Here is a 24519-nt window from a genome sequence, read left to right as displayed (position 1 = left end):
GGGTCGGGATCTCAGAGGTAGGTTGCGGCTTCCTATGGTAAGGGTACTTGGAGCTAGGGTTAGGGTTCCTTTGGGTAGGGTACTAGGAGCTAGGGTTAGGGTTCCTATGGGTAGTTGAGTTGCAGCTAGGGATCGGGTTTCTATGGTTAGGAGACTTGGAGCTAGGGTTAGTCTTCCTATGTGTAGGGAATTTGGAGCTAGGGTTAGTGTTCCTATGGGTATGTGATTTGGAGCTAGAGTTAGGGTTCTTATGGGTAGGAGACTTGGATCTAGGGTTAGGGTTCCCATTGTTAGGCGACTTGGAGCTAGTTTCAAGATTGATATCGGTAGGGTTTCTATTTGTAGGCGACTTGGAGCTAGGGCTAGAGTTCCTATGGGTAGGTGACTTGGAGCTAGGGCTAGGGTTCCTATGGGTTGGGCACTCGGAGCTAGGGTTAGGGTTTCTAAGGGTAGGGCACTAGGAACTACGGTTATGGTTCCTATGGGTAGGATACTAGGAATTAGGTTTAGTGTTCCTATGGGTCGGGATCTCAGAGGTAGGGTTAGGGTTTGTATGGGTAGGCAACTTAGAGCTAGCGTTAGTGTTCCTATGGGTAGGACACTCTGAACTAGGGTTAGTGTTCTTATGGTTTGGGTACTAGGAGCTGGGGTTAGAGTTCCTATTAGTAGGGTACTTGGAGCTAGGGTTAGCGATACTATGGGTAAGGCTCTTGGAGCTAGGGTTAGGGTTCCTATGGGTAGGCGATTTGGAGCTAGGGTTAGGGTTCTTATGGGTAGGAGACTTGGAGCTCAGGTTAGGGTTCCTATTGTTAGGCGACTTGGAGCTAGGGTTAAGATTGATATGGGTAGGGTACTTGGAGCAAGGGTTAGTGTTCCTATGGGTAGGGCTCTCGGAGCTAGGGTTAGGGTTCCTATGGGTACGGGAATTGGAGCTAGGGTTAGAGTTCCTATGGGTAGGGCATTTGGAGCTAGGGTTCGGGTTCCTATGGGTTGGGCATTTGGAGCTAGGGTTAGGGTTCCTATAGGTATTCAATTTGGAGCTAGAGTTAGGTTTCCTATGGGTAGGGTATTCGGAGCTAGGGTTAGGATTCCTAAGGGGAGGGTACTCGGAGCTAGGGAGACGGTTCTTATGGGTAGGGTATTTGGAGCTAGGGTTAGCGTTCCTATGTGTATGTGACTTGTAGCTAGGGTTAGGGTTCCAATGGGTAGGACATTTGGAGCTAGGGTTAGGGTTCCTATGGGTAGTGCACTCGGAGCTAGGGTTAGGGTTAGGGGCCCCATAAGAACTCCAAGTCGCCTACCCATAGGAATCTCAACCCTAGCTCCAAGTCTCCTACGCATAAGAAACCTAACCCTAGGTTCAAATGCCCTACCCAAAGTAAGCCTAACCCTAGCTCCTAGTCGCCTACTATAGGAACCCTAAGCATAGCTCCAAATGTCCTACCCATAGGAACCCTAACCCTAGCTCCTAGTACCCTACCCATAGGAACCCTAATCCTAGCTCCAAATTGCCTACCATAGGAACCCTAAACATAGCAACAAATGCCCTACCCATAGGGACCCTAACCCTAGCTCCAAGTCGCCTACCCATAGGGACCCTAACCCTAGCTCCAAGTTGCCTACCCATAGGAACCCTAACCCCAGCTCTGAGTGCCTTACCCATAGGAACCCTAACCCTAACTTCAAGTCGCCTAAACATAGGAACTCTAACCCTAGCTGCAAGTCGCCTACCCATAGGGACCCTAACCCTAGCTCCAAGTCACCTACTAATAGAAACCCTAACCCTAGCTCAAAATGCCCTACCCATAGGAACCCTAACCCTAGTGAGGGGTTCCCTACCAATAGGAACCCTATCTCAATCTCCAAGTGCTCTAGGCATAGGAACCCCTTACCCTAGTTCCAAGTGCCCTATCCTTAGGAACTCTACCCATAGGTACACTAACCCTAGCTGCAAGTTTTCTACCCATAGGAACTGTAATCCTAGGGCGGGGCGCCCTACCCATAGGATAATGGAGCATATTCTTAGGGCTTCCCGCCCTAGGGTTAGGGTTGCTAAAGGTAGGGCACTTGGGGCTAGTAGTAGGGTTCCTATGTGTTGAGCACTTTGAACTAGGGTTAGGGTTCCTATGCGTAGGGCGCCCCACCCTAGGGAAGGGTTGGTAATGTTACGGCACTTGGAGCTAGGGTTAGGGTTCATATGGGTAGGGCACTTGGAGCTGGGGTTAGGGTTTCCTATGTGTACAGTGCCCTTCCGTAGTATTAGGGTTCCTATGGATAGGGCAATTGGAGCTACGTTTAGGGCTCCTATGGGTAGGGCTTTCCGCTCAAGGGTTAGGGATCCTATGTTTAGGGAACTTGCTGCTAGGGTTAGGATTCCTATGGGTAGGGCTTCCCATCCTAGCGTTAGGGTTCCTATGGGTAGGGCTTCCCGCCCTAGGGTTAGGGTTCTTATGAGTAGGGCTTCCCACCCTAGGGTTAGGGTTCTTGTGCGTAGGGCTTCCTGCCCTAGAGTTAGAGTTCCTAAAGGGCTGGCACACGAAGCTAGGGTTACGGTTTCTATGGGTAGGGCACTTGGAGCTACGGTTAGGGTTCCAATGGGTAGGGCACATGGACCTAGGGTTTGAGTTCCTATGGGTAGGGTTTCCCGCCCTAGGGTTATGTTTCCTAAGGGTAGGGCACTTACAACTAGGTTTAGGGTTCCGATGTGTAGGGTGCCCTGCCCTAGGGTTTGGGTTCCTATGGGTAGGGCTTTCTGCTTTAGGGTTAGGGATCCTATGGTTAGGGCAATTGCTGCTAGGGTTAGGCTTCCTATGGGTAGGGCACTTCCAGCTAGGATAGGGTTCCTATGGGTAGGGCTTCCCGGCCTAGGGTTAAGATACTCGGAGCTAGGGTTAGGGTTCTTATGCGTAGGGCTTCCTGCCCTAGAGTTAGAGTTCCTAAGGGTAGGGCACTGGGACCTATTGTTTGGGTTTCTATGGGTAGGGCTTCCCGCCCTAGGGTTAAGTTTCCTAAGAGTAGGGCACTTACAACTACGGTTAAGGTTCCTATGGGTAGGGCTTCCCTCCCTAGGGCTACGGTTCTTGGAGCTAGGGTTAGGGTCCCTATGGAGCTATAGGTAGGGTTCCTATAGGTAGGCCTCCCGCCCTAGGGTTTGTGTTACTATGGGTAGGGTTCTTGGATCTAGGGTTATGGTTCCAATGGGTAAGGCTTCCCGCCCTAGGGTTTGGGGTTTTATGCGTAGGGCTTCCTGCCCTAGAGTTAGAGTTGCTAAGGGTAGGGCACTTGGAGCTGCGGCTAGGGTTCCTATGGGAACCTTAGGAACCCTAACCCTAGCTCCTAGATGTTTCAGTCGGCACCAAACTCTGTGGGTGTTATGATATAGTCAGGCCTAACAGGAGAGTTTTTACTCATTTCAGCCTTAACTATGTTAGTGTTGCATATGTTGTTCTTTTTGCAGAGCAGGATTGTCTCCAATTAATAGGAGCACCTCAGTCATTAACTTTACTGAGGTGTTTAATTCCAGAGTGTAGATAGTGACATTATTACTAAATAGGGTAGCGTTAAAAAAGTCACCCTCCCACCCAACAACAAAAAACAAATCACTTCTGAAAAGAATATTCTCGTATGCATGTCACCTTCCACTTTTCTGGCATAGGGTTTTCATTCTTTCTCCAAAGTCAGACTGCTTAGGAGATTGTTTTATCCTGGTTGTTCCTTCTTTTTATTTCCCAGACTCCCTTCCCCTGTTGTCGCTGCATTGTGCCCCCCTGTTCCCAGGATGCAGGACTGGTGGCAGGGACAAACAAAGCCGTTTAGATTAGATAACAACCCTTTCACTTACCCAGGTTCTGGGATTCAAGAAATTTTTTTCTCTCCCATTCTACTTCATTTTTGTATCTCAAGGATCTGGCTGGGAATGAAAGTGTGAAAACACTAAGCACAAGGCTCTTCCTGCTTCTGTTTGGGCTGGAAATACCAGAAGCCTCGTAGGAGAGAGAGAAGAGAGAGCGAAAAGAAGCCTATTGTTGTGTGATTTACATCTGAAATCGGCAGACCCACTGGGTTCCAATAAGCACCCAACTTTTTGAGGACTTTATTGAAGCTGTTTAAAACAAAAACAAAACAAAAGAAAAAAAGTCTTTTGACCTTCATCTGTTATCAGTAGGACCAACGCCACTTTAAATGCACTTGAATGTCCTGCCAGTGAATTCAGTGAGTGACAAAACTAGTGCTTTGCTACTGAAAACTCTGCATATACTTTTTCAATGCCCAACTACTGTGTGGAAAGTAAATAACATGGTAACACTGGTCTACAATTTTTGAGACGTCGTCTGCTTCAGAAATAAAATGTGCTATTTATTATGTATTTTGATGTGCTGAATTCAAATATGACAATTAAAACAACTGATTGGCTACTGTTTCTAAGGTATTTAAGTTTTTACATTTTATGTCTATGTATATTGTGTAGATAGTAGAGTTTTAATCATAAATTGTAAACCTAGGTCTTTTCATGTGTTTATGGTTGCTTTACATGATAATATTTCACCTGTCCTGTTTATGTAACACTTTAAAAATCAGCAAAAGGGTTATATAATTAAAATTTATTATGAAACAAAAGGCAAAAAACTATTATGTACATAGTTTAGTCCTATTCAGTGTCTACTCGGCGCTTCTTGGCTTGTCTCTTGTATTCATTAAATGGAGCATCTCTTGTCACTGTCCAGCAATAGTCTGCAAGCATTGATGGGCTCCATTTGCCCTGATAGCGTTTCTCCATTGTTGCAATGTCCTGGTGAAATCGCTCGCCGTGCTCGTCGCTCACTACTCCGCAGTTCGGTGGAAAAAAATCTAGATGAGAGTGCAAAAAATGTATCTTTAGTGACAAGTTGCAACCAAGGCTTTTGTATGCCTTGAGGAGGTTTTCCACCAACAACCTGTAGTTGTCTGCCTTGTTGTTTCCGAGAACATTTATTGCCACTAACTGGAAGGCTTTCCATGCCGTCTTTTCCTTGCCACGCAGTGCATGGTCAAATGCATCATCTCAAAGAAGTTCACGAATCTGAGGACCAACAAAGACACCTTCCTTTATCTTAGCTTCACTTAACCTTGGAAATTTTTCCATGGAGGTACTTGAAAGCTGTTTGTGTTTTGTCAATGGCCTTGACAAAGTTCTTCATCATACCCAGCTTGATGTGTAAGGGTGGTAACAAAATCTTCCTTGATTCAACAAGTGGTGGATGCTGAACACTTTTCCTCCCAGGCTCCAATGACTGTCGGAGTGGCCAATCTTTCTTGATGTAGTGGGAATCTCTTGCACGACTATCCCATTCGCAGTATTTTGTGTATCCAGTCTGCAGACCAAGCAAGAGAGCAACAACCTTCAGATTGCCACAAAGCTGCCACTGATGTTGGTCATAGTTTATGCACCTCAAAAGTTGTTTCATGTTGTCATAGGTTTCCTTCATATGGACTGCATGACCAACTGGAATTGATGGCAAAACATTGCCATTATGCAGTAAAACAGCTTTAAGGCTCGTCTTCGATGAATCAATGAACAGTCTCCACTCATCTGGATCGTGAACGATGTTGAGGGCTGCCATCACACCATCGATGTTGTTGCAGGCTACAAGATCACCTTCCATGAAGAAGAATGGGACAAGATCCTTTTGACGGTCACGGAACATGGAAACCCTAACATCACCTGCCAGGAGATTCCACTGCTGTAGTCTGGAGCCCAACAGCTCTGCCTTACTCTTGGGTAGTTCCAAATCCCTGACAAGGTCATTCAGTTCACCTTGTGTTATGAGAGGTGGTTCAGAGGAGGAGGATGGGAGAAAATGTGGGTCCTGTGACATTGATGGTTCAGGACCAGAAGTTTCATCCTCTTCCTTTTCCTTGTCTGACTCAAGTGAGAATGATTCTGGTGCATCAGGAACCGGCAGTCCTTCTCCGTGGGGTACTGGGCGTATAGCTGATGGAATGTTTGGATAATGCACAGTCCACTTTTTCTTCTTTGACACACCTTTCCCAACTGGAGGCACCATGCAGAAGTAACATTTGCTGGCATGATCTGTTGGCTCTCTCCAAATCATTGGCACTGCAAAAGGCATAGATTTCCTTTTCCTGTTCAACCACTGGCGAAGATTTGTTGCACAAGTGTTGCAGCATATGTGTGGGGCCCACCTCTTGTCCTGATCTCCAATTTTGCAGCCAAAATAAAGGTGATAGGCTTTCTTAACCATAGTAGTTATACTGTGCTTTTGTGATGCAAAAGTCACTTCACCATAAACATAGCAGAAGTTATCTGCACTGTTCACACAAGTACGAGGCATCTCTGCTCACTTTGGCTAAACAGAAATGTGTCCCTTTGCAAAATCAAACACTGACAAAAAAGAGAGCATGACGCTGTATGATTTCTAGAGCTGATATAGGGCAATTTGTTCAGCAGAGTGACGTAAGCTTCGTTATGATTGCATCATCCATGACTTCTAGGAATAACATGATGCAATTCATATCATGTATGACACAGCTTCAGATTGCATCATTCATTGTTTTGCCTAAAAAGCAAGTACTGTCCAAACCCAGTCATAGATTTATTCATAGATCCAGTCAAAGATGTATTTTAGTCATTTCTGGTTTAAATTGTGATCCCTTCCCTTTATAACTCACTTATCCTCCACTATTCCCAAGTCAAGGGTCATATATACTGACCCAATAGCAATCTTGAAAACTAGAGCCAATCAACAATTTTAAGCATCATTTTCATTCTCAGTGACCCAGAATTAGTAAAGTTACACTACATTTATTTCAGAAGCATTTTGTCTGTACAGCAGTGTAATGAATTAGTGTAAAAACCTTGATAGAGTGACTGTAAATCCAGATATAATCTTAGATCTCTTGATTTGTTGTTTGATGTTGCATTATGTGAATTATGCATATTTAGACATAAATGTTAATAAGACACACACACATGCACACAGCATGTTCAATTGAGGCATAGACCTCCATTTTCTTCACTCTTTAACTCTCACTACTGTGCTAACTCTCCAATCACCTGGTTTAGCCCTGTGTTAATCTGCAGTGGAATATTGTGCTCCAGTCTGGCTCCATTTGTCTCATGTCAAGTTGGTTGACACACAAGTGCACTCAACCATGCGCATTGTAACTGGGATGATTTGACCCACACCAGCACTGTGGCTCCCTGGGTTAAGCAACAACTCTCCTCCACACATTTGTCGTGAGGATGCTACAGGTAGAATGCTTGAGATGATATGGGTAAATCCAAGCCTGCCACTGTACACAGACCACCCAAGAATGCGCTTGTTGTTGAGGCACCTATTGTGGGCCCACTTGCCCTGTCCAGATTTCTCTGCAATGTTGATGTGGCATCAAGAATGGTCTGCAGCTGACATCAGAAACTGTCTGTTATAACTGACCCGACCATGTGCATACCCGGCTTTGATTTGCCATGCTGCTCATGGGCCCTTGTGAACAGATTTTTGAATGGGCCAGGGTCAGTCAGCCTTCACACCTGGGGCCAGCTAGAGGATCCCACATGCAGGTGTGGCCAAAGACAGACAATGTCATACATCACTGATGACTGTCCTCTGACCAGATTTGATGGTGGTCTGAGGGCTCTGCATTTCACTGATGAGGCTACCCCAAATTGGCTTGGCAAGCTCCACATCCAATAAGAAAACTAGTGTGCCTATTTATTTAAAAACATATAGCACAGGAAATCGCCAGTTGATCTGAGAACTCTGAGTAATAGGCCTTTCATATGACGAGAATTAGCTACAACATCACTCTGGGACTTTTCCCTGCAAAGTTTTTTTTAAATATTTTTGAGAATGACACAAAATAAAACTCATTTGAGTCTGAGATGGTAATTTTTAAAAGTTAAATACCCAGAAAGGAACACTGGATTGGGCAAAGTTTCTGTACGACTCTGCAGGTTCAAATGTTGTGAAGTCTTGAATTGACAAAGGCAAAGATTTAAAAACTCCATTATATCCCTACAACTTTTGGTGTTCACTAGCTCTTGCTTCTCTCACCTCCTGGCGGGGATGTGGTTGGGAGAAGGAGTGTGGTGGCATGGAGTTCTGTTATGCTGATTCTCCACTGGTGTAGGTCCCTTAGGAAACCTGTAGGGACCTCACTCCAGTAGTGTAAGTTAGAGCAGTTCCTTGGCTGCTCTAATGCCAAGGCTGGGCTGGTGCTGATTCAGGGAACCATAACTGGAGTCCTGATGGCCTTAATTTCCTTCTGAACAAAGCAGAATTTGGACACAGAGAAGCAAGCCTAAAACATTATGTATACATGCAAAGACAGAGAGGTAAGATTGGTTGTTCAATCTTAGGTCTCATTCCTGCTTGTGAAACATAAACATGTGAGTTTTCTACACTCGGAAAGGATTTTTGCCCCTCACTCAGTGCCACTTAAAAAAAAATCTTCTCTAGGAAGCAAGCAAGGATGGAAAATATAATCCCCAAAAGTGATTTTTTTGGGGAGAGTTATAAGCATAGGAAATAAAAGGAAGTGCTCTGCAACTTATTATAGCATGTACTGAGAGTGCCTGTTTTAGTGAAGCTTTAATAGCAACTCCATAAAAATGTAACTGATTTTCTACCAGCTCTTTAAATTCTCACTTGTGACATGGCAGCTGGCCCTCTGAAAGACTCGGAGACTCAGCCTATATGTGACAGGCTCTGCTGAGGAGAATGGGCCAGCCCACATCCACCTGTGAATACCTAGGTAGTAGTTAATTTGTTAAGAAACATCTGGGCCTAATAAAGGGTTGAGGGCTCAGTCAGAAGCTCCCAAAACACAGAGGAAACTCCTGAGGAGAGGGACTTCTCAGGGGATTTGGTTAGGGAACTGTTAAGGCTGATTCCCCACTATAGCACTTTGAGTGCAGAACTGCAAGGACTCTAAAAATTAATACTTGCCACTCCAGGCTTGTATTAAACTCCCAAGGTTACAGCTTTTCTCTGATCCCAGAAGGCACACTTGGGAATTACTTCCTGTGGGGTACCCTCAAGCTCTTTCACCACTCCCCGCCCCTTCCAGGGAAGAGCTGAGAAAGAAAAACAAAGGAAATCAACTGTTGCCACCAGCTAATTAAACAACATTTGCACACACCTCTTAGGACACAAAAATCCAATCCTGTCCTTAAAAAAGGTAAATTTTATTAAAAACAAAAAGAAAGAAAATACATCTGGAAACTCAGGCTATTGCTAGCTTTAAGAAAAAAAAAACTTACAGGGATTAAGCACCAAGACTAACATTCTTGAGGTCCAGTTTAAATGTTACAAGCAAAACAAATGTTTTTGGGGTTACCACAGAGGCGTTCACAAGCCATAAAGAAATAAAAGGGATAAACCTAATCACGTCTTCCTAGACACTTCCTGATCTACTTACATATCTGGGGTTTTAAATGAGTAGCTTCTAGATATAATCCTGATGATTTTTTCATACATGGCCCCAAGCTTCTTACAGCATAGTTCTGCCCTGTCCCCTTGCTATGGGAGAACAACCACAGACAGACAAAGGGGAGTCTTGTTTCAATTTTAAAAAGTTCTAGCCTTCCCATTGGCTCTCCTGGCCAGGTGTCCACTCACTTCTTTTAACCCTTTACAAGTAAAGAACAGTAAAGAGGGATTTTATAGCTAACTGGCTGGCTGGGTTCATAAAAGGGAGCTTACCCCTCTCCCCCGGCCCTTTCATTTATCACGAATTTACCAGGAAAGGCAATTTAGGAGAGAGACTCTTAAGGTATGTCTACACTACGGGACTATTCCGAATTTGCATAAACTGATTTTGTAAAACAGATTTTATAAAATCGAGTGCGCGCGGCCACACTAAACACATTAAATCGGTGGTGTGCGTCCATGGTCCGAGGCTAGCGTCGATTTCTGGAGCGTTGCACTGTGGGTAGCTATCCCGTAGCTATCCCATAGTTCCCGCAGCCTCCCCCGCCCCTTGGCATTTCCGGGTTGAGATCCCAGTGCCTGATGGGGCAAAAATCATTTTCGGGTGGTTCTGGGTACAGCCTCACCCCCTCCTCCTCCCTCCCTGAAAGCGGCAGACAACTGTTTCGTGCCTTTTTTGCTTGGTGAACTGTGCAGACGCCATAGCACAGCAAGCATGGACCCTGCTCAGCTCAATACCGCAATCGTGGATGTTTTAAACACCTCGCGCACTCTCGTGCAGTATATGCTGAACCAGGACCTTCGAACCGAGGCAAGTAAGAGGCGGATACGGCAGCGCGGCGATGACAGTGATGAGGACGTAGACACAGAATTCTCTCAAACCGCGGGCCCCGGCGCTTTGGAGATCCTGATGGTAATGGGGCAGATGCTATCCATTGAACGCCGATTTTGGGCCCGGGAAACAAGCACTGACTGGTGCGACCGCATTGTGTTGCAGGTGTGGGACGATTCCCAGTGGCTGCGAAACTTTCGCATGCGTAAGGGCACTTTCATGGAACTTTGTGACTTGCTTGCCCCTGCCCTGAAACGCCATAATACCAAGATGAGAGCAGCCCTCACAGTAGAGAAGCGAGTGGCGATAGCCCTGTGGAAGCTTGCAACGCCAGACAGCTACCGGTCAGTCGGGAATCAATTTGGAGTTGGAAAATCTACTGTGGGGGCTGCTGTGATGCAAGTAGCCAAAGCAATCACTAAGCTGCTGCTACGAAAGGTTGTGACTCTGGGAAACGTGCAGGCCATAATGGATGGCTTTGCTGCACTGGGATTCCCTAACTGTGGGGGGGCGATAGATGGAACCCATAGCCCTATCTTGGCACCGCAGCACCAGGGCACCCAGTACGTAAACCGGAAGGGGTACTTTTCAATGGTGCTGCAAGCACTGGTGGATCACAAGGGACGTTTCACAAACATCCACGTGGGATGGCCAGGGAGGGTTCATGACGCTCGCGTATTCAGAAGCACTACTCTGTTTAAACGGCTGCAGCAAGGGAATTACTTCCCAGACCAGAAAATAACAGTTGGGGATGTTGAAATGCCTGTCGTTATCCTGGGGGACCCAGCTTACCCCTTGATGCCATGGCTCATGAAGCCATACACAGGCAGCCTGGACAGTGGTCAGGATCTGTTCAATTACAGGCTGAGCAAGTGCAGAATGGTGGTGGAATGTGCATTTGGCCGTTTAAAGGCGCTGGCGCACATTACTGACTCGCTCAGACCTCAGCCAAACCAATGTCCCCTATGTTATTGCTGCTTGCTGTATTCTCCACAATCTCTGTGAGAGTAAGGGGGAGACCTTTATGGCGGGGTGGGAGGCTGAGGCAAATCACCTGGCCGCTGATTACGCGCAGCCAGACACCAAGGAGATTAGAAGAGCACACCAGGAAGCGGTGCGCATCAGAGAAGCTTTGAAAACGAGCTTCATCAATGGCCAGGGTACAGTGTGACTGCTGTGTTTGTTGATGAACACCCAACCCCCTTGATTGACTCAGTCCCTGTAAGCAACTCCCCCTCCCCCTTCGAGTACAGCTTACTTATGCAAATAAAGTCACTCATTTAAAAAGCATGAATTCTTTATTGATTCATTATAAAAAGAGGGAGAGAAGTAAGGGTGTGCTTTGGGAGGAGGATAGGAGGGATGGAGAAGGCCATTAAAAAAAAATTCAGAGTAACGACATCCTTCTGGTTGGGCTGTCCACGGGGGTGGAGTGGGCGGGTGCACGGAGCCTCCCCCCACGCGTTCTTACACGTCTGGGTGAGGAGGCTAAGGAACATGGTGAGGGGGGAGGGTGGTTATACAGGGGCTGCAGTGGCACTCTGTGATCCTGCTGCCGTTCCTGAAGCTCCACAAGACGCCGGAGCATGTCAGTTTGATCACGCAGCAGCCCCAGAGTTGCATCCCGTCACCGCTGATCTTCCTGCCGCAACCGCTGATTTTCCTGCCGGTCTTCCTGCCGCCACCTCTCATCTCGGTTGTCCCTCCTGTCCTCACGTTCACTGGCCTCTTTCCTGTAATTTGAAACCACGTCCTTCCACTCATTCAGATGAGCTCTTTCATTGCGTGTAACTTCCATAATATCCGAGAACATCTCATCTCGCGTCTTCTTTTTCCTCCGCCTTATCTGTGCTAGCCTTTGGGATGGAGGAGGGATGGTTGAAAAATTTGCAGCTGCATGAGGGAGATAAATATTTAGAAAGATACATTTTACAGAACAATGGTTATACTGTTTCACAGTGAACATCACTATTCACCTAGCACATGTGATTTCCCTACAAGGTCGCATTTTTCATCTTAATAGTGAGTGCTTGCAGCTCTGGAGTTACAGATCTCACAGACACAGGTCCAGGCATCAGAATTCAGCTTGCATGCGGCCATGGTAAGCCACTGTCTCAGTGATTTACCCTCCCCAACGCATGGCTAATACCACGCTAGCTCCTGCTAATCAACAACCTTCCTCCCCCACCCACTCCGTGTCTGGGAGCTTGGGGAAGATCGCCGTGACCAAACAGAAAAGATCATCGGCATTTCACTCCTCCTCCCCGCTCGCCACGTGCAGGAAAGTGTTTTTTTTTAGCTGCTGCATTCCACGAACCCAGTAGAAAAATGGCCACCCCCCTTACTTTAATTCCTGATTTTTAACCAGGTTATCCTGAACGATATCACTTTGCTGAGGATAACAGAACAAGATAAAGAGCGGATGCTTCTTGAATGCCAGCAGTCACCGGGACCATACGCTGCTATGCTTTGCCACGCAATGATACCTGATTACTTGCTACATGCATGGCATGGTAAAGTGTCCTACCATGGTGGGCGGAACAAGGATGCCTTTCCCAGAAACCTTCTGCAAAGGCTTCTGGAGTACCTACAGGAGCGCTTCATCGAGATGTCCCTGGAGGATTTCCTCTCAATCCCCGGACATGTTAACAAACTTTTCTAAGTAACTATACTGTCTGCGAATGCATCCCAAGTCCTCAGGGCAAATCAATCATTAAAAAAGGCTTGCTTAAAAAACAATGTTTGCTATTTGCAAAGGTACACTCACCAGAGCTCCCTTCCATGGCGTCATTGTCTGGAATAGTTGCTTGTGAGGGCTGGGAGCAGGGTAATTCCGTCAGGGTGATAAAAAGCTCCTGGCTGCTGGGGGTCACGGAGTGCTGTGTGCTCTCTGCTAGGTCTTCCTCTTCTTCTTCATCTTCATCTTCCCCATCTGCATAATCCTCAGACATGACAGAGATTACAACCCCCACCTCGGAATCCACGGTCGGGGTGGGGTACTTGTGGCACAGCCCCCTAAAATTGCATGCAGCTCAGCATAGAAGCGGCATGTTTTTCGACCTGCCCCGGACCTTCCGTTTGCTTCTTTGGTTTTCTGTTAGGCTTGTCTGAGCTCCTTAACTTTCACTCTGCACTGCACTGAGTCCCTGCAGTGGCCTTTATCCGTCATAGCCTTAGAAATTCTTTCAAATACTTTTTCATTTAGTCTTTTGGAACGCAGTTCTGTTAGCACTGAATCCTCTCCCCATATAGTGATCAGATCCAGTACCTCCCGAGCGGTCCATGCTGGGGCTCTTTTTCGATTCTCAGGAGACTGCATTGTTAACTGTGCTGATGAGCTGTGCGTGGTCACCTGTGATGATGAGCTCTCCACGCTGGGGAAGCAGGAAATGAATTTCAAAAGTTCGCGGAGCTTTTCCTGTCTACCTGGCCAGTGCATCCGAGTTGAGAATGCTGTCCAGAGCGGTCAGTGGTGCACTGTGGGATACCGCCCGGAGGCCAATACCGTCTATTTGCGGCCACACTAACCCTATTCCGATATGTTAATCCCGATATTAGCGCTACTCCTCTCGTCGGGGAGGAGTACAGAAACCGATTTAAAGAGCCATTAAAATCGATATAAGGTGCCTCCTAGTGTGGACGGTTGTGGCGTTAAATCGGTTTTACGCTCCTAAAACCGATTTAAACGCCTAGTGTAGACCAGGCCTTAGAGGAAAGAGGTTCTGCAAGGGAAGAGCTATGAATGCCACGCTCCCAGGGAGAGCTGGTCCGAGTGAAAGGATGTTACCAGACAGTGGCAGGTGGTCCAGATCACAGAGGAACCACATGTTGCTCTGGAGAAGAGCTGAAGTGGTTTGGACTCGGTGCCCTCAAAGAGGGAATGTTTCTGCAGGTGGTGGCAAGAGATCTGATTAAAGGGGATGGGGGCAGATCATGAGGGCACTCATGGTAAGGAGCCAAGATGGATGGACTCAAGGGGGGCAGATGGATTAAGATTCATTCAGCCCCTCCGCCCCCAGCTAGGGAGTTGGGGAAAGGTTTGCTTGTGTACCATATTTTGGCCTTTGGTCAAATAAATTACATCTCTGAAGGGGCCCTGTTTCTTACATAAAAGTCTCATTGAAGCCCATTAGGGAAAACTGAGGCATGGATGCAACCACAGTTCTGCAACAGCAGGCCAGGGGGTTCTGTATGCTGCATTGGTATTAAGCAACGTTGTGCCAGTACATGGTGCCTTGGATTCTGTGAAGGGGCTCAGTGGAAGGTGGGGAGGGCTGAGGTAAAAGAAAAGAGCCTGACAAGAAAGTCAGTTATGGGCAATGATAGCTATTGCTTGTCTAAAGCGACAAAGAGTCCTGTGGCACCTTATAGACTAACAGAAGTATTGGAGCATAAGCTTTCATGGGTGAATATCCACTTCGTCAGACGCATGTGGTGGAAATTTCCAGAGGTAAGTATAAATATGCAGGCAAGAATCAGTCTAAAGATACAGAGGTGGCTCTAGCAATTTTGCCGCCCCAAGCACGGCAACATGCCGCGGGGGGCACTCTGCCAGTCACCGGTCCCGCGGCTCTGGTGGACCTCCCACAGACGTGCCTGCGGATGCTCCACCGCCCTGCAAAGGTGGCACGCGAGCTGATTTTCAGTGGCACTCACACTGCCCGAGTCCTGGCCACCGGTCCTGGGGGCTCTGCATTTTAATTTAATTTTAAGTGAAGCTTCTTAAACATTTTAAAAACCTAATTTACTTTACATACAATAGTTTAGTTATATATTATAGACTTATAGAAAGAGACCTTCTAAAAATGCTAAAATGTATTACTGGCATCTGAAACCTTAAATTAGAGTGAATAAATGAAGATTCAGCACACCACTTCTGAAAAGTTGCTGACCCCTGGTTTAACCCATAACATAATATAAGACAAATTATTTCCATAAACGTCCTATCCAGTGAAGCATCTCTTACCAAGTGTAGACAAGCCCTGTGGGTAATTTACTGAATTAACTATTCTGGAATAACTGTTTTGGGTAAACTTCCTCAGAAGAAGGCAAAAGACATACATTGATAGGTTTGATTTGTCATTTAGATCTTTAGATCTTTTATCATCATTGACCAGTTAATGTCTATTTGGATCATAAAGCCTCTGTTTGTGTTTTTAATTGTATTACTGTTTCTAACGTGTGTGTATTTAATAGGAAAGGAATATATGTGCATTTTGGAGTAAGAGGAAGTGTTGAAAACCTATATTGTTACCTACTTTCTTTTTCACAGCCACTTGGGATTATAATGTGACATCACAAGAGGTGCTCCAGCTATGGCCACAGAGGAAGAACTTAATGCCTTACATGAGTCTTACTATTGCTGTTCCTCAGAATACAAAGTAAGTGACTAATAATCTAAAAAGATACAAGGTAAAGTACATTGTACAGGTTGGAGGTTTCAGTTTCATTGAGTAAAGAGGAAGCAAGATGATGATTATAGTAACATAGAAGAGGAAAAACTTCCTTGACTTGGAATATTTTCATCTCTATAGAATTTTGTCTTAAACTACAAAACAGAAAAAAAATTGCATTTTAGAATTTTAAGCCTTATTAATAAAGAAAATCAAATGCCAACTCTTTCTGGTAGTAACATCAGACCTATTCTGGCACAAATCGGTATTTGAAATTGTCAAAATTAAGTAGAATTTGTCCTATCCCAGAGTTACATACCTAATGAGCCGCTGTGTCACCCCTGTCCTGCAACTGTGGATGCCTTACAAAGCCTTGCTGAAGTAGCTCCCTCCTGGGCTGCTCACAAAGAGCCTCCAGCATGCAAGCTACATCCTCAGGTGTCTGTGTGTAGCTGCAACCAGCCTGCCACTCTTGGGTTACACTCTGGCTCTTGGTTATACTGCAGGGTGGCCCCAACACTTCCAGATTTCCCCCCAGAAATGTATGTCCTGTACTGCCCAGCCCTCTCCTGGACAGAGCAAAATATTTTACATCCATTATTCCTTAAAGGGAAAAATGTGCCATTTTATTATCTAAAATAGTTATTCAGACACTTCAATTTAAACACACCGGATTAGATAAAACAGTAAAACAAGTTTATTAACTACAGAGAGATAGGGTTTAAGTGAGTACAAGTAATGAGGCAGAAAAGTCATACATGGTTACAAGAAAATGAAGTTAAGATGTTTACTAATACCTAAATTAACAAACTATGTCAAGATTCAAGGAAAGTTTCTCACCACATGCTTTAAGCAAACATATTGACCAAACCTTGTAGGTCAGGATCCCCCCCCCCCCCCCGACCAACAAATGCTTCCTTTGTCATGTCAGGTGTATTGAATGTGATAGGCATGGAGAGGTGGGAGGATGCCTTGGGGTGTTTGCCCTTCCTTTTATAGTTTCAGTTCCTCTCCTGAAAAACATTTCCAGCTGGGCACTAGCAGACAAAGAATCTATGTGGAAGCATGTTTCCTGCTGGCTTTTTCTCACCTGCTTGTGATTTTTTTGTTTCTCTTTCTGCTTGATGACCTTGTTTACTGCTTAAATGCAAATCAAGCAGTGTGCACATTCGTTTGTTTAGGACAGACCTGTTTGCCAACCTCAGTTTGTGGAGGACTGTGGAGTATGGAGTATGGGTTAATAACATCATACAGGGAACTCTTAAAACTTTACACACACTGTTGCCACACATTTTATCAGGACAAAACTGACCAGCAAATTGTGAGTTTTCAAATGATACCTTACAAGACATGCCTTGTACAAAAAATATTACAATAGTTTATAGGGTATGAATGGGAGTGGGGTAGGGTTGTATTCCGTCATAGCCAACTTTTAAACATAATTTCTAAATTGCCTGCTCTAGATAGAGGAGAGAGCTCTGCTTCACCATTGTGTTGACCAAGAAAAAGCGCTCCAGATCATGAGCCTAAAGCAGTTGCAAGACCTAGGTCGTCTCCTACAATTATTTCCTGATCCCTCAATTCCCATTTAAGCATTAAAAAACTCAGACATACATATGTTGTTTCCTTTGGTATCCTCTTTTGAACTGGCAGATTTCTGGGTTGTGGGTTGAGACTTCTTTCAATTTTTTGAAGGTCATGATAGACAGAATAAACTGAATGGAACTTGTTTATCCAAATTATGAAAGGGGCCTGTGGTATATGCATGTATCCATGCAATAAAGGGCATCTTTTTGAGTGCAACATGCTATTTAGACTGACAAAACTTTCATTGTATTGACATGCATGCAGCTTTAATAAAAGCTGTTGTTGCCGTTCGCTTTTGCAAACGAGAGGTGAACATGAATGGATGCAGTGCTGGTCAATGGAATGGTATGATCTTTGACTAACGTGTGAGATATGGGGATCAGATTCTAACTCCCGCTTTGGTCCCTTTGTATGGGGGCTTGGGAGGGCAAGGGAAGAGGTCGTCATCCCCAGCCGACACAGATGGTTCCTACACCATCCTCATTGCAGCCTACAGTGTAGGGGATGTGCATGGCCAGAGTGTGGTATACTCTGGTTATCCCTAGCCGGCAGATGGTCACTTCAGGGCATGGGAGCTGCTCTAACATGCACATGGGACCAAGCAGAGAGTCAGGGAACTATAACTAGATTCCCGAGAGTGACCCATGTAAGCTGGATGCATCAGGGAATCTGGTATGTGATTTTTGTTGTTGTTGCTGTCTGAACCAGGCCATTACTGACCAATCTTTCAGGTTCAATGTTCCTTTTAAATATACATATACCTAGTGAATAAGTTCTGGAGAAAGGGGTTTGATTGGCGGTGTTAGAAAATTATGTCTTATTTATGTGGACTAGAGAGTGATCAAACAATTGCCCTCATTTTTGGCTTAACAGAAAATTTTCAATATGTGAGGATTGTTGTGATTTAATTTTAACTTAATTATCAGTTTTGCTGTATACCTTACTCCAATGTCACTAAATCAGTAATGCTGACCTAGGAATCACCTTACATAGGCCATCTAATTCTTTTTAAATGTACAATTGATTTAAAATAGTCTGTGAACTCTCTGTGCACAACCTGCATATTTTGCAGTAGACACAATTCTTCTAGAAAGGACTGCTCATGAGTTGGATATTTTACTTAAGGCTATTTCCACTGAAAAACATGGTTAATTTAATTCCTCCTTTACCTCTTCTACATTTAGCTGCTCTGCAATAGCTTTTTTCTTTCTGTAGAACGTTGGCAAATGATTCTCTGACGCTGTTTTATGTTTGACCAGCAGGGGAGGCTTGTGCACAAACAGTGAAATTGTTCATGTCTGGAAAATGTATAAAGTATCATCAGATGTGTGACATTTAGCAGTGTCTTAAATGAATTGACTTTCTTGACTTAATCTAAAGATGGTAGACATTTTGTAAAAACAGCCAGTACAAAAACTGTTAGACATTTGAGGTATTGGCCTGAGGTTACCATCAGGCCCTTCAGAATGATTAGAACCCTCCTCTGTGAACCCATATAGCATAACTTTGCTATACAGTATGGAAGCTGTAATTGCTGCACACGATTTTATTTCAAGGAGTTCTGTTTCCCCCCTTTCTAATCAGAATGCGAGGGCTTGGAGAAGTGAGATAGGTGTTGCAGGTCTTTTAGGCCTAGATCCACACCAGGATTTAGATGTACAATGCTCAGTGTTGCAACATGTAACTTTCAGACTTCCTGTACAATGCAGAGGGTGCCTAACCTCTATCCTTGGAAGCAGTGACTCTGAAAAAGACTTGGGGGTTGTGGTGGATAATCAGCTGAATATGAGACCCCATTTTGATGATGTGGCCAAAAGAGCTAATGTGATCCTGGGATATATAAACAGGGAATCTTGAATAGGAGCAGAAAAGTTATTTTACCTCGGTATTTTGCACTGGTGTGGTTGCTGTTGGAATACTGTGTCTAGTTCTGGTGCCCACAGTTCAAGAAGGATGTTGATAAATTGGAGAGGGTTCAGAGAAGAGCCACGAGAATAATGAAAGGATTAGAAAACATCCCTCATAATGATAGACTCAAAGAACTGAATCTAGTTAATTTAACAAAGAGAACATCCAACTGGGGTGATTTGATGACAGTCTATACGTATCTACATGGGGAACAAATACTGAATAATGGGCTCTTCAGTCTAGCAGAGAAAGATGTAACACAATCCAGTGGTTGGAAGTTGAAGCTACATAAATTCAGACAAGAAATAAAGTGTAAATTTTGAACAGTGAGGATCATTAACCATTGGAACAATTTACTATAGATTGTGGTGGATTCTCCATCACTGACAATTTTAAAATCAGGGTTGGATGTTTTTCTCAAAAATTTACTCTTATTTTGGGGAAGTTCTATGGCCTGAGTTATACTGGAGGTCAGACTAGATGTTCACAATAGTTCCTTCTGGCTTTGGAATCTACGAGGAAAACAAGACGTAAGGGACTCTCAGAAGCCAGCCAGCAAGCTGAGTGGGGAGCTGACAAAGCTAACCAGTAGGAGATGCTGAGGAGAGAAGGGTATGGCTTAAGCCTTGCCCCACCAAGGTACTTGGGCACCCATATCGTCTTGGGTAATCACAGCTGTGAACCCTCTCTAGGAGTTAGTCACCTAAACCAGGTCAGCCCTTCCCCAGGAAGACAGAAAGACACCCCCCCCACACACACACCTCCCACCCCGAGTTATAGCCAATGACCTATCTGGAGAAGAGCCCTAACAACTGGGCTATTGGCTATACTGGGACGAGTTTCTCTCAGACTTTCATGTTGAAGCTTTTCCACTTTGTATATGTTAAATATTCACTGGAGCAGGGATTTGAACTTGCATCTCCTATTTCCCAGGGAGTGCTCTAACCACTGGCATATACAGTTAGTCTTGTTCTGGCCCAATGACTAGTTAATGATTTATACCAAGTGAACCAGCTTCAACAGGAGAGACTGAGAGAGACCTGTGCCAGAATACCCAATAGCCTGGTGGTTTGGGTGCTCACCTGGGATGTAGGAGACCTGGGTCCCTGCTCTGAACGAAGCAGAGTGGGGATTTGCAAACAAGTCTACACATCCCAGGTGAGTGACTATCCAGTGGGCTATTGGTTATTCTGGTGGAAACACATGCACATGTGATCGTGCCAGTCAGTCAGCCCCCAAAATTCCTGAACTGATCACCTCTGGCTGCCTTTTGTGTGAGGCCCAGTCCAGTAGGCATGATCTGAGAACACTTGTTGGATTGGACCCCACAGGTGAGGCAGGCAGGCAGGCCGGGGAACACCTAGTCTGAGAACTATGCAGGGGCCTATGCATGAGCTAGGATGACACTGAGCTGCTTGGTGTTGTCAGGACTTGGGCAGTTTTGCATGTACCCACCAGCTGAAATGTTGTGCATCTAGGGGACTTTACTGGCAGGAATTTAGGCACCCCCAGGGTTAGATGGCAGCTGAGTGGGGGTTTTGAGGATCTCAGTGGCACGTAAATATTGGACATAGGTGCCTAAGTCTCTTTATGGATTTAGTGCTTAGTGCCCAGTGGAGCAGACTGCAGTCCTGCCACCCTGGTCTTGTGGTGCACCTAAGAGGAGGGCTGCTGACCACAGTGATTTGGGACTTTGGAGGTTAATTCCCAGCCAGAGTTCAGGATGATCACAAGGTGGTACTTCTACCTGTGAGCTAATTCGGTGCTCAAGGACAGGATTACTCTCTCTCTCTCCTCAGTCCTGACACTACAATAAACTCCATTCATCCAAGGAGATTAACGTAAGATACAAACAAACATTAAGATTCTTCACCCTGTGAAGTAAGTATTGGAACCATTTTAGTAAGGCCAGTCAGGGTCATTGGCTTGCCCAAGTTCAGTGCAGGATTGCCAACCCCAAGCATTCAGGATTCTGCACAATTATAGTACGACCCACCCAGGTCTTCTTCAGACCCTGCTGCTCACACTCTCCCCACACCACCAATGACTAACTAGACTCACTGGAGGATGTGGGAAAGGAGCTGCCTTCTGAGAGCCAGGATCTTTTTGGGACTCAGGAACCTGTTGATGGCCAAGTGGAGAGGTACCCCCAGTCCTGCCCTGCTACAACAGACCCTGATTCCTGTCCTGCATCAACTGATCCTGAATCCAGGCCAGAAACCCAGTCTGGGACTGAAGAATCAGATCCCATGGAGTGAACTTGGGCATGTAAGTACCTATTATTATTATTGGCAGATGTGAACTAGGAGTCCCACCTCCCTTCCCCCTTTTTGCTGCTTCAAAATGGCTTCCCTCAGCATGGCACAGACACAATCCGTGGCCCCTCCTCCTCCTGCCCTGCCCTGTGGCAGATTTGAATAACAAAGCATTTATTTGTGCAAAATTCAACAGTTTATGGAGGCAGAGCTTACAGGGAAAGAAATGTGGTTAATTTTCATAGTTTACATGAGGTCTCAGTGCACATTGCACGGCTGGTCAATGGCCGGCCATGGGTACAAATGCTCTGTAACACACAACCGTAGTTGACAGTCATTGCAGGTCCCTATCTATTTTCCTCTGCACTTTCTCTGTATCTGCAGGGGAGATGTAGCAAAACTTCCAACACTAAGAAACAGCTTGGTTTTGTTTTGCACATTACAGGGAATAGCCCCTCGCCGCCATGTCCCCAGTATAGCTTGCAAGCCCTTCCCACTCCTGCAGCACTTCTGGGGGACAATCCTGGTGAATAACTTCACAGCATATCTTGGTGGTCTGCCCTTTGCCTTTTAAATAAGACCATCCTCTGTCTCTTAGTTACATGCCTCAGTGTAACATCATTGAGTGTCAGAACAGCTTAAAGGGGATGTAGAGGGGATTACTGTCCATCTTGCTTCCCATAATCTTCCTCCTTTATGCCTCTGAGGCCATAGTAGCACCTCCAGTGCATAAACAAAGCTGCAAAACCAAACTTGGAACATAGATCCAATCACCCCATCCCACCCCTAACAGCATGAAATCAGGCACAATAGACTGAAATCCCAATGCACCCAGCACCCTCTGTACACATAGACCACTTATATCTGGGTTCCAAAGAATGGGAAGAGTCTCAGAGGTATAGTCACATATACATACCCAAAAAATCTATCATGACTTGTTTGGGATATGAACCATAAACTATTTTCCCCCCCTACTGCCACAGCCACAGCACCTGCAATAGCCAAGCTGCCAAGGACAGAACATCTATCTACTGCTGACAGACTGGCCAACCTGAAGGGGAGAAAAAGGAAGACTTGGGATGAGGTGTTGGCAGAACACATGGCAGAGTCAGAGGCAAACCAGGCTGGCTCAGAGTTTGGAGGCTGTACATGAGGACCCAGAAGGAGAAAGAAATGCACCTCCCCCAGGAGATCATGGCAGTGGCCAAAGACGGAGTTGCAGTGACTAGGGAAAGCATGGCTGTGGCTAAGGACAGCATCACTATGGCAAAAGAGAACATGGTAAAAGGCAGAGAGATGCAGAGGCAACTCATAAGCCAAAATAGCCTCCTGCAAAACACTCTCCTGCAAAACATGCTGCTGCTAGGCCAGTGGCTCTGCAGTCCCGTAATTTGGGACCCTGTTATGCTCTTCAGCCCCCAGACAATGCTAGCTACTGGGACCAGCAGCACTTGTAACCACTGTACCCCTACAACAGTGCTCTCAGAGGCTCCCATTCACCTCTCAGATCCAACCTCTGGGCATCGACAACACCAGCACCTGGGAGTCCAACCCTTTTGAGCCACAGCACTCAGCCCCAGAACGCATGCAGACGAGAAGTGCCAGAGGCAAGGTGTGTACTCACTCTTAACTTTAGAGATACCCTATCCTGCCAATTGCTGTATTTGAAATGTTCTCACTGTAGTACTCTGAGTTTTGTTTGCACTGTTGCAGAAATTAAAGGTTGCATATAGTTGGTGACTGAAGACAATTGATTAAATACATTTCCAAATACAAAGGTATATTCTTCCATTGGTGTCATTAAAATGTTATCTTTTTTATTGTTCTTTCATAATAAAACTATTTACAATACATCCACTATGAGTTGTCTTTGCACTTAACACAGAAAATCCTTTAAATAAAGCTGAAATAATTCAGAGGGCTTTACAAAAGCACATAGGGAAGTTTAAACACAATACCACAGTGCACCCAATGTCTGCATCCCAACACACCCACCATTGGTTGACAGGTTTATGCAGGAGTCTCAAAATATTAACAGTAGGCATCCCTGACAGAGTTCCCCCTGGTGTTTGTTCTCTGTGGGATGCATTGCTGGCTTCTCAAACCTCCGAGCAAGTCTTTGCACCTCAGCCATCGGCAAGGCTTTCCTCCTTACTCTCACAATTATTGTGTAAAACACAACATGCAGTGGAACATTCCCTCCCCCCCCTCCGATACTTCCAACCTATTCTATTATCAGTGCCATCTGCTTTTCAAATGGCCAAGTGCACACTCAACTACCGTGCTGCAGCTACTCAGGCAATAGTTAAAATGTTCCTTCCTTCTGCCCAAGCAGCCTGTATGTGGCTTCAAATTAGCCAGGGCATCAGGGGAATAAATTGGGCCTTCCAGAATAACTGGACCAACCTTCACACCATTAATGTCCACGTTGCTCCTCAGGGCAAACAGTCCTTTCTCCACTAAGAGGGGAGGGATAGCTTGGTGGTTTGAGCATTAGCCTACTAAACCCAGGGTTGTGAGTTCAGTCCTTGAGGGGGCCATTTAGGGATCTGGGGCAAAAATCTGTCTGGGGATTGGTCCTGCTTTGAGCAAGAGGTTAGACTAGATGACTTCCTGAGGTCCCTTCCAACCCTGATAGTCTATGATTCTAATTTGAATTCTGAAGGATCCTAGCATTGTGGGCTGGGGAATGATAAGCACATGGGTTCCATCAATTGCCCCACAAGAGTTTGGGAAGCCATGTGTGCAAAGACATAATCTCCTGAGCATTACCCAGCCTCAATACCTTGGTTAGACAGCACCTTATCAATGCCATAGCAGACCTGCATAAGAATGGCCCCAGCAGTTGATATCCCTGCTCAGAATACTACAGACCAGTAACATTCTGAGGTGGCCACCTTCCACATTAACAATGGCAAATCTGTTTCTCCATGGGTACAGGACACCACATATTGGTAGTCTGTCACTGAAGCTTCATGGTCAGTTCTGCACAGATCTCAAAAAAGGTAGCCTTCCCCATTCTGAAATTCTCTTGCTTCACCTGGTCTTCCCAGCTTTGCAGACCAATCCTCTCCCACTAGTCCATGCTGATTTTCCAGAAACAGTGCTGAATG

The 24519-nt window shown here is 45.5% G+C and overlaps 1 long non-coding RNA gene across 1 annotated transcript; it reads left to right on the top strand.

Annotated features, from left to right (window-relative positions):
• The first annotated feature begins 15552 nt into the window (after positions 1-15552).
• On the top strand, positions 15553-22882 carry LOC120409250. Its single transcript, XR_005601228.1, has 3 exons — positions 15553-15644; positions 21269-21419; positions 22390-22882. It is a non-coding gene; the product is annotated as an uncharacterized LOC120409250 (long non-coding RNA).
• The last annotated feature ends 1637 nt before the right edge of the window (positions 22883-24519 follow it).

Source organism: Mauremys reevesii, linkage group 7 (assembly GCF_016161935.1).
Source record: "Mauremys reevesii isolate NIE-2019 linkage group 7, ASM1616193v1, whole genome shotgun sequence".
In the NCBI taxonomy this organism is placed as follows: domain Eukaryota; kingdom Metazoa; phylum Chordata; order Testudines; family Geoemydidae; genus Mauremys; species Mauremys reevesii.
Note: the sequence above shows the minus strand (reverse complement) of the source record. Positions and strands in the feature narration are given on the sequence as shown.